Below are 15,827 nucleotides of genomic sequence, written 5' to 3'. Positions count from 1 at the left end.
GCATCTACAAGCTAGGACATCTTGATTAAATTAGTGTCGAGGGGGGTGGAGAGAAAGGCACAGTGACACAAAGGGCGTTTTGAGGAGCCCTGTAGCGCCTGTAGAGAATGAATGTTCTCGTTAAATGTGGCCGTGACCTGCAGCTCCGCACATGCCAGAGACACAGCTCAATTGTCCCCAGAAGTTGGGGGTGGGGATGATCAGGGGGCGAGGAGCCTGGCATGGAAAGGCAGGAATGTGGGAAGGCCCACTGTTGCTTTCTTTTTGCTGTAACTCCAGCAATTGATTCTTTGATCACAACCCTTCTTTTGCAATGGATCAATAAGTACTTTCCTTTCCCCTGGATATTTGAACCTTCCCTCTGCTCCTCTTTTCTCTTCTGGGTACTAAGGGAACTCCTGAAAGCACCCATTGTCTTAAACCTCTTTCCACTCCCTTCCTTGGGGCTCCGCAAGAAGACTGCTGCCTGAACTCTTCAGCAGTGCCCCAAGACAGTGCTCGCCCTTCTCATTTACGCCCATCTTCATCCCATTTATTCCCTGAATTCCCAAGACTGGACGAAGAACAGATGATCCGTTCAGGGCTTTCATAGAGCCACTGCATTGGTGGGAAAGCAGTAATCAGTAACCCCTTGGCTTGGTTCTGTCTGCACAATGGCCAGGGTGCTTCAGGAGACGTGCATTTGCCATTTGCTGTTTGAACTGCCAGCCATCCAAATACAGCAAATGGACTTAAAGCACATTAAGTTTTGGATTCCCTCCTTATAACTAGAATATCCCAGCAGCTTATTTTTATGGCTAACATACATGATTCTCTTTTTAACAGATGGAATCATAACCTTTTATATATACACTCTAGGATTTTAAAACTGATGCATCAAGGATATTCTTTTGTACTATCCCTCTGTTTCTTGCTATAAAATTTCATAGCCCTTCATCCTCTCATTTTCACTTAATAAATAATTATTGGGTGCTTACTATATTCAAGGCATTGTATAAGATGAGGAAAATACAAATCTGACAAAAGAGCATTGAATAGGAGTTTGTGGGTTCAGATTGTAACTCTGCTATTTCACAGCTGTTTCCGTGGACAAATAACAACTTCTCCAAGATTTAGTATCAAAAATATAGAGATTATAATAAATACCTCATAGAGTTACTACAAAGATTAAATAAGGCCATGCCTATAAATGATTAGCATACACTAAGCACTGGGTAAATTAAGCTACAGTTAATGTTTGTAAGATAGTCCAGACCCTTCAGAAGCTTATGCTATAGTTGAAAGGGAAGAAGACATTTACATAAACAGCTGTAATCAAAGCATTGTAGATATGAGGTGTCCCATAAATGGCATAGATAATAATTGCTAGAGAATGTGAGACAGGCAGTAAAGAAGGAGCTCTTGTTTAGCTTGATTGCTGAAGGAAGACCTGTGAACCAACGTGTGTCAGCACAGACTCATCCCTGCATTTGTGGGAGGTATCACCGATCGATCTGAGACTCTTCTGTTTTTCAGTTTTTAAAATTTGCAATGTTGATATAGAAAAATATGTAAAATATCTATGTGTAAAAGGTGAGTAATTATAGGCAAACATCAAAGTACATAACCACCCAGGTCAATACATAGAACATTATCAGCATTTCAAAAGTCCCTGCTGTGTAGTCTTCCCCAGTCAGAGCTCTCTCTATTCCTCCCCACTCTCCTGACTTTGTGACAATGATAGTTACTGTCATCGCTTTTGTTGAACTGTGGCCTCTAGGAGCTCACCTTTGAAAGCATCGTTCTGCCTGTCTCTGAACTTTACACAGGGGGGCTGTACCATCTGCGTCCTTCTGTGCCTTGCTTCTTTGCCACAGTTGGTGAGATTCACCCGCGCTGGTGCATATCACTGTGCCTTGTGTGTTTTCATTGCTGTAGGGTTTCATTTTATCAATTCACCACAATTTACTTATCCATTTCATTATCATTGGGCATTTAGGTTGTCTTCAGTTGGAACTAATGCAAATGATACTATAGTGAACAATTCTCATTTGTGTTTACTAGGGTGTATACCTAGTAGTGGAATTTCTGGTTTTAAAAATTGGCATATCTTCCTTTTTATATAATGCTAAACTAACCCACTCCAGTACTCTTGCCTGGAAAATCCCATGGATGGAGGAGCATGGTAGGCTGCAGTCCATGGGGTCGCGAAGAGTCAGACATGACTGAGCGACTTCACTTTCCCTTTCACTTCCAAACTATTTCCCAAAGTCAGTTCAGTTCAGTTCAGTCACTCAGTCGTGTCCAACTCTTTGCGACCCCATGGACTGCAGCACACCAGGCTTCTTTGTCCATCACTATCTCCCAGAGCTTACTCAAACTCATGTCCATCCAACTGGATGGTGATGCCATACAATCATCTCATCCTCTGTCGCCCCCTTCTCCTTTTGCCTTCAGTCTTTCCCAGCATCAGGGTCTTTTCCAATGAGTCAGTTCTTCCCATCAGGTGGCCAAAGTATTGGAGCTTCAGCATCAGTCCTTCCAATGAATATTCAGGACTGATTTCCTTTAAGACTTTCCCAAAGCAGTTATTAGTACTTTTCACCCCCACCAGCAATGTATAAGAGTTTCATTTTTCTGCAACCTTACTAATGTTTAGTATGATCAGATTTTTAATTTGAGCTATAGTTTTACATTTAATTTTAGTTATTGTCTTATCAGTTTTAATTTGCTGATAGGATTATTAATTATCAGCAAATTTGCAACAATCTGATTACTGTGAGTTTGAGGGCTTTTCTAGTTTTTATTGACCATTTAGATAAATTGTTTAATGAAATGCCTGTTAGGAATATTAATCCTTTTATTGGTTATATGGGTAGACATATTCTTCTACACTGTTTTATTTTTTCCTTTTCATATTTTCTATTGGCTAATAAAAGTTCATGATTTTAATGTACTTTCATTCGTTTTTCTGTGGTTAATGCTTTTACTGCCATATTTAAGAAAGCCTTTCATGCCCTAAGGTCTTTAAGATATTCCATTGTATTGTCTCCTGATAGTCTTACCATTTTATCTTTTACTTTATAGCCTTTAAGCCATCTCCATGAAATCAGTTTTTTAAAATTTATTTATTTGGCTATGCCAGGTCTTGGTTGCAGCATGTAGGATCTTCGATCTTACTTGTGGCATGTGGGATCTTTGGTTGCAGCAGGGGAACTCTTTAGTTCCCTGACCAGGGGTTGAACTCAGGCCCCCTGCATTGGGAGCACAGAGCTTAGCCACTGGACCACTGTCAATTTTTATATATAATGTGAGGTACACAGTTCAATTTTTTGAAAAGTTGCCATGCAATTTACATTTCACCATTGACTGAAAATTGTATCACACTCACACCCTCACTTTATTTTAAAGTATATATATTGAAGATTTTGTCCTGTACCAGATACAGTAAATGCTTTACATACAATAAGCAGACAGGTGAAATTTGAGCTCTGTTTTTAGTGAATGAAAATGCTTTCATAATTAGAAACGGAAAAGTAAAGAGTTCATAAGTGTGGAAGGGAAGTTAGAGTGGAAGGACAGTCCAAAAGGAAAGAAGACATTTCAGGACCAAAGAGAACATAGAAACACACTCACCACCTTCAGAGGGTGGTGAGTAAAAGAGTTTGGCTGAACCAGAGTATATATGAGGAAAGTACTTGAAACAAGGCTGAAGAGAGCCCTGAATGCCAGACCAAGGAGTCTGAACTTCATTCTGAGAGTCCGTGGGAGTGAAGGGAGATTTATTCATAGGAAAATGATATAACAGAGCTGTTGTTTCAGAAAGGCTGAGCCTCTAATCCGGGGGCAGAGTAATAAGGGTCCCCATGTGGTAGCTTCCCTGGTAGCTCAGTTGGTTAAGAATCTGCCTACAGTGCAGGAGACCCCAGTTCAATTCCTGGGTCAGGAAGATCCGCTGGAGAAGGGATAGGCTACCCACTCCAGTATTCTTGGGCTGCCCTTGTGGCTCAGCTGGTAAAGAATCTGTCTGCAATGCAGGAGACCTGGGTTCGATCCCTGGATTGGGAAGATCCCCTGGAGAAGGGAACGGCTACCCACTCCAGTATTCTGGCCTGGGGAATCCCATGGACTGTATAGACCATGGGGTCACAGAGAGCTGGACACGACTGCGACCTTCACTTTCACTGTGTGGTAGCAGTAGCAGAGGGAATGGAAAGGAGATATCACAGAGGAAAAATCAGCGGCACGTGGCCACTTATTGGACACAGAATTAGAAGTCAGTGATGACTTTTTTTCTGTTTTCATACTAGTGTCAGTTAAGAAAGGCAGTGTGCTGTTAAGGAATTTGGGATAATTGGCGGAGCTGTTTTCACATATGGCCCAGGAATTAGATGGCCAAACCTTCAAGCCCCAAATGGCCCCATAGAAGACTTTGATATGTGCTCATTTTTAGAATTTCGTGGGTAGTTCCTCCCTTTGGTGGACTTAGGGTTACCAGAGAATGCCTGAGATTTAAATCTGGAGTCTCAATCACTACAACTAATTTCAAATGTGCCCTTTATATGAGGTGGATTCATTCTTCTCCTATCCTTTGATGGATTGTGGTTTTTGAAAGGCCCCTAAGGAAGTAATGAAGACCATATTTTAAACCTCAGGCTTGCTTCTCTCTTATTTTACCAGAGTATGTTGGTTACCATGTCCTGGGAAATGAACAACTTTGAAACGTAAGTGTGGTAAGCCTTCATTTGCACCAGTGTCATTCATTCTTTCATACAAAGCATACTTATTAGATATCCACCATTGCACTGGACCTGATGAAGGCTACACATAAACATAAAGTAATGCCTGTCTTCCAAGTTTAAACTTTGAGTTTTCCTACTCGGACAGCAGTTTAGGTAATTCAGACCAACCCTTCTGCTTCTTTGGAGCTGCTTTTACTAAGAGGCACCTGCTATTCTTGAAGAGAAGCCAAGGAATAAAGCTTGTAATAATACCCTTACAGGGTTAACAGGACAAAAATTGGAATTCAGGCCAAGGAATGGGGAGCCCTAGTAAACTTCCCCAGGCTTTGGGGTCCCACAGGAATACAATATAGAAGTAACAGTGAACCGGAAATAGACTTTAGCAGTCTCACAGGGACTGAAACCCAGCTTCAAATTATCTTAATCTCTCATTGGATTAAGTTGATCCAAGATATCTAGTGACTATAAGAAATTTAAATCCTCTCTAGTGGAAGATGCTATCATCCTAGCCCTAATACCTTTCATTGTTTTATATATGCAGTGCTAGTAAGAAAAGCAGTAGATCTATAGGAGGTCCATATAATGGTTATCAACTTTAAATTAACTATGTTTATGAAGTCAAGTAATAACAAAAAACTGGAAAATTATAAAAAAGAATCAAACAACTCAAAATGGATCAAAAGTATAAATTTAAGAGCTAAAACTTTTAGAAGAAAATGTAGGCATAAAGCTTTGTGACCTGGGATTAGGTGACAGTTTTTTAGGTGTGGCATCAGAAGGAAGACATACATAAATTGAAGTTCATCAAATTTTAAATTATTGTACTTCAAAGGACAGTATCAAAAAAAAAAAATGAAGACAACCTACAGAATGGGAGAAAATATTTTTGAATCGTGTTTCTGATAAGGTTCTAGTATCCAGAATATATAAAGAACTCTTACAACTCAACAATAAGGAGAGAAACAGCCCAGTCTTTAAAAAGGCAAAAGGCTTGCATAGACATTTCTCTGAAGAAGGAATGCACGTGTCCAGGAAGCACAATGGTGCTTTGTGAATTGTGTGGGATATGAGTTTTATCTCAGTGTTAAAAAAAAAAAAGAATTAAACAGAAATTTGAGTATTGAAAAGTACAGTAACTGAAATAAAGAGCTCAGTGTGAATTAAATAACAGGTTAGACAAAGCTGACTAAAGAATTAATGAGTTGGAAGATAGATTAGAAAAAAATACATACTGAAGCTGAGAATGAGAAAAGGATGGAAAATTACCCCCCCCCCCAAAAAAACAGCATAAGAGACTAGTAGGATATGATAAAGGATTATGAACCCTAAGCAGGATAAATACAAAGAAAATTACACTTAGGTGCATTATATTAAAATTGCTGCAAACTATGACATAGAGAGATCTTAAAAACAGCAAAGAAAAAAAAAACTGACGTTATTTTCAAAGGAACTTCTGGCAGTTGACTTCTCAACAGAAACAATAGAAGAAAAGAGATAGTGGAATGAAATGCTGAAAGAGATAGCTTTCAAAAATGAAAGTGAGCTAGACAGTTTCCGACAAAAACCTACTATAACTTCTCACCAGCAGAACTCACACTAAAAGAAACACTGAATGGTATTTTTTTTTAGACAGAAATAAAATGATCTCAGATAGAAGTGTGGAAATGCAGTAAAGAGTGAAGAGAAACAATAAGTATGTATGAGTATACCTCTAAATGAACATTGACTTTAAAAAATTTCTTGCAGGGTTTTAAACATATGTAAAATTAATGTAAATGGCAACAGTAGAGTCTATATCTAGGCAGAAATTGGGAAATAGATTTAAAGGAATTGTCCAGAAAGTGGTAAGAGTATTAATTTATTTTGTTGTTGTTGTTTAGTCTCTAGGTTGTGTCCAACTTTTTTGCAACCCCATGAACTTTAGCCCACCAGGCTCCTCTGTCCGTGGGATTTCCCAGGCAAGAATACTGGAGTGGGTGGCCATTTCCTTCTATAGGGGATCTTCCCCACCCAGGGATGTTTGTCTCCTGCATTGACAGGTAGATTCTCCACCCTGAGCCACCAGGAAGCCCATTAATTTATTAAATTTATAAATTTATTTATATTTTTATATAAATATAAAATATTTATAAATTTATATATATTTATAAATTTATAAATTAAATTTATTAAAGTCATTAGTTTGACTTTGGCAAGTCAAGGATATATGTCATAATTTATGGTCATCACTAAAGAAATAGTATCTCTACCAATCTAAGAGAGGGGAGAACTAGATAAATAAAATATAGCCCCAAAATTGGTCAGAAAGATTCTGGTAAGAGCAAAACTGTAGGCATATAGAACATGGCAATGGCTTCCAGGGGTTAACGTGGAGGAGAGTTCGATTACGAAGAGGAAGCAAGAAGGAATTTTTTGGTGAGTGATAGAACTATTTGTGTCTTAATTGTGGCAGTGGTTACTCAATTTGTACACTTGTCAAGACATTTAGGATAAACCAAAAAGAGTGACTTTTACTGATTTTTTTTTAATGGAAGGAAAAAAGAAGATTAAAAAAATGAGAAAAAGAGAACAAATAGCATCTCTCGGTGGTTGGTGGATTTAAGCCTAAACGTGTCAGTAATTACAATGACTATAAATAGATTCATGCAAAATAAAAAAACATTTTAAATAAAACTGAAGTGTATAATTGCTTATAAAAGAAAGGATATAAGGATATAGAAAGAGTTAAAACAAAATGATGGGAAAAGGTAGCTGTGATAAAATCAGACCATGTAGATTTTAATGCAAAAAGAATTATTAGAGATAAAGAAGGACATTTTCTAATAGTTAAAGATTCAAGTTACCAGGAAGAAGTATATACTTAATAAGGCAACCTTAAAACATATAAATCAAAAATGGACAGAATCAAAAGGAGAGATAGACAAATCATCAACCCCAGTGGGAAGTTTAATACACCTGGCTTAGTGAATGATCAAGTAACTAGACAAAAACAAACATAAAAAATCAGTAAAGATATAGAAGATTTGAAAAGACAGTGAACAAACCTGGCCTAAATGACATATATGGGCCCTGTGCCCAGCACCCGCAGACAGATAGATGTTCTTTTTGGCAAATCTGGAAGATTTATAAAGCCTGAAGTAAAGAGAAGAATTGAAGTGCTTAGGTGAGAAATCAGAGCTGGAGATTGGAAATCGTCAGTTCCAAACTCTGTACGTCCTCTCTCTCACAATTCACTGATTTTTCCCTGGGGATGAGGGCAGGTGCCTTCCTCCAAGGATGCAGGGTTTTTAAGTGTCTGTGAACTGACGGGAGCGGCAGCGAGTGTGGGCGTAGTGTGGGCAAAGACTAACGGGTGCAGACTCCCACTGTCCATGAGGAAAGCTGTCCTCACTCAGAGCTCCACCCAGCCCCAAGGACATGCTTCCTAATCTTCTGCTGGTGAAGCACTCTGTCTCCCAGAGTTGGCCTTATGCTCCTGACAGGTCTAACTCTGGCACCCGACGTGTCAAGAAGGCGCTCTCTTCGTAAGGAAACCCCCTGCTCCCCTTTTACTCTCTGGACAGCGGGATTCTAAGGCCACTCCAGAAGTATGGGAACTACACAGATCCCTCAATGAACTGACTTTGCCGCCAGGTTCCTCTTTAAACTGTCTAATCAGCGATTTTCCCAGTGCCCCAGGCTTTTCCTGTTCGGGTGCTGCTGACTGTTGTACTTCCTACCAGGCTGCCCTGCATGCCAACTTTCAGATGGGCTCTGTTAACCCCTGTTCTCCCAGCCTCCTCCCAGTCATCTGGGAGCCACAGGGGTATTCTTCCTATCCCCCAGCTCCTGGAATTCCTTATTGTGGCATGTGCTTACATCCACCTTATCAGTCTGGCTTTTCCCCCCCTTCTTGCTGAGTTCCAACCCATTGTTCTTCCTCCAGAGTTCATTTTCCAGCTGCTGAGAGATTTGTGCTCTCGTGTTGCTTGTTTGCCTTTGTGTCTTTTGTCCCCTGTGTACCGATCCACACAATGATGCCATGGTCGTCAAGACACCATTTCTATGCCTTTAGTGTCCTGCGTGGGGGATGGGGTGATCACTCATCTTCAACATGACCTCAAGAAATCCCTTAGCACTGGACCTAAAGACACCATTCCACTCCCACAGATCATTATTCTGAAGAGTTAAAGATGGAAATTTGCCAAGAGAAGGATTACAGTGATGGTTTAAGAAATGAAGCCTTGGACTTGTCTCTTTCCTTTTAAAGGATATTAACTTTCAGCTTATTTTCCTAGTATTCAGTTCAGTTCAGTCACTCAGTCGTGTCCGACTCTGCAACCCCGTGGACTGCAGCACGCCAGGCCTCCCTGTCCATCACCAAGTCCTGGAGCTTGCTCAAACTCATCAAATCGGTGATGCCATCCAACCATCTCATCCTCTGTCATCCCCCTCTCCTGCACCTTCAATCTTTCCCAGCATCAGGATCTTTTCCAATGAGTCAGTTCTTCGCATCAGGTGGCCAAAGTATTGGAGTTTCAGCTTCAGCATTAGTCTTTCCAATAGATATTTAGGACCAATCTCCTTTAGGATTGACTGGTTTGATCTCCTTGCAGTCCAGGGGATTCTCAAGAGTCTTCTCCAACACCACAGTTCAAAAGCACCAGTTCTTCAGCGCTCAGCTTTCTTTATAGTCCAACTCTCACATCCAACATGGCTACTGGAAAAACCATAGCTTTGACTAGATGGAACTTTGTTGACAAAGTAATGTCTCTGCTTAATATTACTTACTACTCTAAATTTTTACTTACTATTCTAACTTCTTATATTAGAATAGTCCATTCCAAGAGACTGGAACGACCTTGGGAGAACATTCAGATTGCCATAGGGTTGTGTTTTATTAACACACTATACACCCAAGGCCTTGGGAGAGCAGAGGGCCGTCAGTCCCCTCCTGGCCCCACCTCCACCCACCCCTGCCTTACTTAGTCCAGTGCAACTCAGCCTTGTCTGAACCAGATGTTTCCCTGACAGGAGGCTCAAGTCTGTTGTGACAGAGCATAGTAAGTATCCATGGGAGATAGGAATTCAGTCCATAGAGTTCACTGTTATAGCAAAGAACGGATTTTCTCCCAGGGCCCACTAGCATTACTGTGGAGTATTAAGTCTGACTGCTCATGCATTCCAGAACTTCTGGGAAAGCCTTAAGGAAATGGCTTTCAGAAACAAGTGCCCTAGAGGAGAAAGCTCTTGGATTTCCTTAAACCAGAATTTAGTAATGGGCATTCTTTGTCTTCTCTGACCTAGGCAGCAGGGATTATTCTACCTTTAGACATTTAATTTATGACCCCAATTGAACTGAGTCATAGTTGTACATCTGAAAAGGATCTTTTCTGTTTAATCTACCTAGAGAGATACAAAATAAATCTATCCTTTATTCTTTGCTTCTACAACCACTGACCCCCATCCACCAATTTCTTCCTTTTTGCTGAACACCTACTCCTCCCCTGTAGGAAAATTGCTTATTTCTTGCAGTTATTATTACTTTTGTTATTAGTGAAACTGGGGAGGGGAATAGATTGTGCAGCAGCAGTATAAGAAAAACCAAAAATTCTTCTTCCCTGTGGTTGATAGAGCCTCTCTATTGGAGGGATTTAGCTATCATCCTGCCTGAGGAGTAGCTTCTGTGAAAGCATGATGTGTAAGTCTAAAATTTTATCTAATTGATTCAGCAACTGGTTATCTTACTGGCTACTGTGTACAAAGCAGTGGGCTGGGCACCATGGAAGACAGAAATAGGGTTTGAAGTTATAGTCTGTCTTTTTGTTAGTTATAGGTGGTTTCATATCTTAGTAGCTTTGGGATTTTTTTAAGATTAAGTTCTTTAGATAAACAGGAATCTAATTGAGAAACCAGGTGTATTTCAAAAGGCAAATTCTGAGATGGATAATGTGGCTCAGACTATGTCAGGCTTCTGACATTTTCTTTTAAAATATGACTCTTGTTACAGAGAGAATTTAACTATGCTCATCTACTTCTGAGTGAAGAAGAACCTGGTGAGTTTTTAGTTTGTATGGTGCTGAGAAGCTCAAGGGATTCTTTAAAAATGAAATGTGACTGCTTTGGGGGTCACCTATACTGAAGCAATATCTTTACAACTGGAAATACCTATTAGTAACTTAGAAAGGCAAATTCAAAGAAAAGTTTTGCTATGTAGTAGCAAGATTTTTTGAAATACATTTCTGTTTCTAGCAAGCTAGGTTCTAACTTGCTCTGCAGTTAGGTCAAGTGTGGAAACCTCTTGGCTAAGATAGAAAAAAAAAATTCATCTTGAACCAGAAGACTAAGATTAAAAAATTCCATCTCTAGTAATGAGGCTGGAAGAGCTGCCTTCTGATAGGCTCAGACATCAGCTTTACGTCCATCTTTCTCAATAGACTAAACTTTTAAACTGTTTCGCATACTGGTGTGTGTGTGCATGCTCAGTTACTCGTTCACGTCCAACTCTTAGCAACCCCATGGACTGCAGCCTGCCAGGCTCCTCTGTCCCTGGGATTTTCCAGGCAAGAATACTGAAGTGGGTTGCCATTTCCTCCTCCGGGAGATCTTCCTAACCCAGGGATCAAATCCATGTCTCCTGCAGTGGCAGGCGGATTCTTTTATCACCGAGCCACCAGGGAAGCTCAGTATACTGCTATATTTCCAGTTAAACCACAGTTCTTGACACATAATAGATGTTCTATAAATATTTGCCAATGGATTCTTAGAGATCACTCCTTAAAATCCAGCGTTTCCCGCTTTGCCAGCAGCTAGTAATTGAACCTGCTTCAAAGTATGTAACCAGCCAACTTGAGGGCCGAGTTACATAGCACTTAACTTGGTTGGTGGGCTTCTGCCACTATTTTCTTTATCCATGTCACAATTTGTGGGTCTAGTCTTTTTAAACTGTGTATAATGACTCATTGATTAATTGTAAAATGAATTTAGTAACTTATGACTAGCATTAAAAACTTGAAGAAAAGAGAAAAGAATAGGAAATATCAGAATGCACTGCACATAAAAAACTATTTTTACTGTAGACACACACACATTATACTGGATTACAATTTTTTAAATGTATTTTTAGAAATCCTGTTCTACTCTATCTTCAAAAGGTAGAAGAACTTCAAGGTGTTTCTTTCATGGCAGCTCCTAGCTTACCTCTCTATATGTCTTATAATTCAGTATATTTGTGTTTTTATGCTACCGTGGGCTCTCCAGAGTATCATCCAGGCACAGCCTTGCTAGAGCCACCATGTGGCATCTTAGTCAGTGAGTGAGAGCCGGGTAGAAAGTGTCCCACCACACAGCCACAGGAGTGTGGCCCCAGGACAGTCTGTAAGTCGCTCCTGAGCTCTGGCCAGATCCCCCCACCCTGCAGGCCCACTGCCGCATCCTGCACCACCGTTTTGATGGGCTGAGTCGGGTTGGGGAGAGGCCGGACCCAGTGCCCACTGTCACCCAGCGCTGGCCCTGCCGCTGCACAGCCACTCCTTTTAGCCCTGTCCTCCCCCAGAAACATTTCAGTCGTAGCTCTAGCTCTTGAAATTTGGCCACTTTGAAGTAGTGAGCCCCAGTGCCCCTGAAACTGTCACTGTCCACTTCTCCTGCTGCCAGAGCTTTGTATAGGGTTCATGTCTCTTTCCTCTGAAATCTCTTCATGTAAATTCAGTTTCACGTTTTTTTTTAAACAATCAGTCTCAGAAGTATCTGTTGGGTAGAGAGGAGGGTAGCACTGGTGGAGGGACCTATATGCACTTGAGAATTCGATTCTTTCTTGGAAATCTGCTGACACAAGCTAATCGGCGAAGAACTAAATGACCCTACTGTTTCTACCTGCTGACAGGCTCAGCCTTGAGACGGGGCTGAAATTAGCTCTCACCACATGGCAGAGACATGCCTTCCTCTTTTTCTCTTTCACACAAATAAGGGGAAATTTTGTTCCTGTCAAATAATAGAGCTTTGTAGTATAGGTTGAGAGCCAGTAAGCCTCAACCCCTCCTCCCTAACTTGCAAAGCCACATGGGTGCTGAGTAAGTACTAGAGAGTCAGGTAACCTCCCTGACGAGGACTGGTTTGGAAACCCTTTCCTAATCCGTGTTCTTTGGGAAATGCTCACACAAGGCCCATCCCAGCTCAGGGAAGTATATTGCTCCAAAGCTGTGGGACCAGTGTCCCGCCAGCCCAGCCCATGGAACCTCATGTTTCTTTATATTTCCGCTGCTGTATCCTTGCTGTGGGTGAGGAGCTTTCAGAACTTGCTGGTCTTGGGGAAACGAGGCTGTGTGTTTCGGTTCTGTCGTCCAGCACTGTTATCTGTTGGAGGACTCCCTGCCCATTTTGTAAGCACCCAGCTGGCAGGCCCTGTTGCAATCTCGCTGCCTTCCGATCAGACCCGCCCCAGCAGCAGGCAGGGTGGGGGGGGCCTGGGAAACACGCGGCCAAACAGTTGTGGTGAGTGTCAAAATAAAAGCCCCTGCCTGGGCACACCAGGGCCCTCCCCTCAGAGAACCAGCATTGTTCACTGTGCCACATCTCTAGTCTAAATTTAGGCATCTTCTCTTTTTTTCCAGGCAAAGATTACTATGCAAACATTTAAGAGAAAAACTTTGCCCAAAGTCATTTTTTCCCTCGACTTCTATTTGGTTTCCTGCGATGTTTAGATGACTCATTCTCTTCCAAGAAATTTTAAAGAAAAGAGATGTAGGCTGTGTGATAGCACACAAAGCCTGCTCTGTAGATTCTCTCTCTCTTCCCTGCCTCGGAGCCCCTTGCTGTTTTTTATAGGAAACGGAAAGGCTCCACAGTCTACATTGTCACGGCCTCACCAGGCCCTGTTGTTCCCAGGAATAAATGCCCCCCTTGTCTTTGGGTGGGGCCCCCTTGGAGCTTCCCCGTTCTGACAACCGCTCCGTGGAGGATGCCAGCACGGAAGCCCTTTGCGGGTCGCCGGGGCCACGCTGGCCCCCAGAGGCACACAGCTAAGGTTTCGGAAATGGAGAACGGTGGCCTTTTATCATGGGTGAAAGGAGAGGTACAGGCTATTTCCTGCCTCTCCCCTCGAGTCAGAATGGCTCCCGATGGCGGGGGGCTTTCTCAGAACTGTAACCCGGCTAACAACACATGTGTTCCCCGCCCAGCCTGCAGCCAGAAGGAGAGTAAGTCAGGATCACTTCAGCAGCCTGTTCAAATAAACAGGGATAATAGTTGAGTCGGTCCTTTTCCAACTAATCAGTACACGAAAGGAAACATCTGCCTGGGCTTAATTGCTATTCTATTGGTCATGCTTTTTCTCCCCTCCCCGTCCCATCTCCTGTGGAGGGCTAGGTTATTTAAGTCATGGGTCGGCAGCAGGGTGGACGAATGGGAGCCTTCCTCTGGAACCTCTGCCATCGAAACACCAGAAGGTGTAGGGGAAGCTGGGAGGCGGGCAGCGGGGGTTGGCCCGGAGGCCAGAGGGCAGGGCCTTTGGAAGTGATACTCGTGGTCACTTCCTGGCCTTGTTGCTGACTCTGGGACTGGTGGGTGAGTCATTTCGCCTCACTTCACCTCCTTGGACCCCTGCTACTTCCATGGAGCTCAGCTCTGCTTGCGATGGGAATCTAGATGAAAGGCGTTTCCTCTTGTGGCTTCTTCTAGCGGTTGAGGGCATTGAGCGAGAGTCATTTGGGGATAGTAAATTTAAGGTTGGCAAGATACTCCTGAAGCCATCCATTTTGTAGAGCATCTTGGTCCCTGAGGAGAACCTGCTCATTATCTTCTGTATGGAGGGAGGCCAACCCACTGTCCACTGAAGTGGCCGGTGTTGGAATCTAATATGGACTCAAGAAGCCAGGCAAGAGATGGTGAAGAATTATAGAATGGCAGAAGTTGGAACAGAACTTAGGAATGTTTTAGCCAAAGACTTTCATTCTTTGGAAAGAAAAACAGAAGTCCAGAGAGATGAGCAGGTTGTCCAAAGTTATCTTCTTGATGGTGGAGGAGCTAGAAATAGAAGAGTCTCATGATTGCTAATTCAGGGCTCCCTCCATCCCTCTCCACACTACCAAGTGTAAAAATTCATGTCTGCTCACAACAAAGGTCACACATGTGTTATATTCCATAATTAATTCCATAATAGAAAAGTGGCAAAGTCGAAAAGAAAAGTGAAAATGACTGCTAAACATGTAAGAAAAAAGTTTAGGCTCACTAGAATCAAAGGACTGCAAATTAAAAGAGGATACCATATTGAGGTTTCAAGACAAAAAAAAGTAAAAGAACATTCTCATATGCTTCTGATGGTATTTTTAATGGGTACAGTTTTTCCCAAGGGCAATTTAATGGTGTGAGTTAGCAGTCTTTGACTCAGCAAGGTTACTTTTAGGAGAAAATAATCAATGTGTGTGTGTAAATTATATACAAAGTAATTAAATGCAGCATATTTTATTATAAAAATTTGTATGCAAAGTTAATGTGCTAGAGTATAGGAACTACATCAATATAAACTTATTATAATACTGTGGAAGAATAACATGTAGGGGAATATTCACAGCTTATGTCTAAGTGGATAAATTACAGTGTGTATAATGCAATCCAAATTCCATAAACATTGTAGAGAGAAAAATGTATAACAAACCTGAAGTGGTGATTTCTTAGGAGTAGGAATTAAGCATTGCATTTTCTTTTTTGAGATTTTCTACAATTTTCTTATTTATTGCAATAAACATATATTCCTTTTGTAATCAGAAAAAAATATTTTTAAGCCATACATCTTGAAAAAAAGCAAAATCTTAAATAATTATGTGTCTGACATGGAGAATGTCTTCCTTTCTTTGCGTGGGAGCTGAGGTGTCCCAGGGAGTAGTATCATACCACCTATTAGAAGGGTGTTGTTGGTATCTGATTTTTAGTAGGAAAGACCTAGGAGCTGGCAGAAGATAAAACCAGGGCTTTCCCTCTCAATAACCGGGTGATGCTAATCAGTTTTATGTCCTGCTCTCGTGGGCTTTGCATAAACATTCAGAATCAAAGGCATGGCTCTTATTTCCTTCCTGCTTCCTTATTCTTTATTTCTGCCATTCTCCCCATATAGTTAGATGCCAGCCCTGG

The 15,827-nt window shown here is 41.5% G+C and overlaps 1 protein-coding gene across 9 annotated transcripts in view; it reads left to right on the top strand.

The window, feature by feature from the left end:
• Positions 1 to 15,827, top strand: part of SRGAP2 (SLIT-ROBO Rho GTPase activating protein 2) — a 248,780-nt gene that overhangs the window by 153,203 nt on the left and 79,750 nt on the right. The window contains exon 1 of one of the 9 annotated variants that reach the window (XM_043485044.1): positions 5,699 to 5,703. The exons of the other annotated variants lie outside the window; for them this stretch is intronic. The gene's annotated coding sequence lies outside the window, so the exon portion shown is untranslated. Of the gene's footprint in view, positions 1 to 5,698; positions 5,704 to 15,827 lie in introns of those variants that run through there. 9 annotated transcript variants of the gene reach the window in all.

Source organism: Cervus canadensis, chromosome 13 (assembly GCF_019320065.1).
Source record: "Cervus canadensis isolate Bull #8, Minnesota chromosome 13, ASM1932006v1, whole genome shotgun sequence".
Classification (NCBI taxonomy): Eukaryota; Metazoa; Chordata; class Mammalia; order Artiodactyla; family Cervidae; genus Cervus; species Cervus canadensis.
The sequence above is the reverse complement of the archived record's forward strand: the minus strand, read 5'-3'. Positions and strand labels throughout refer to the sequence as shown.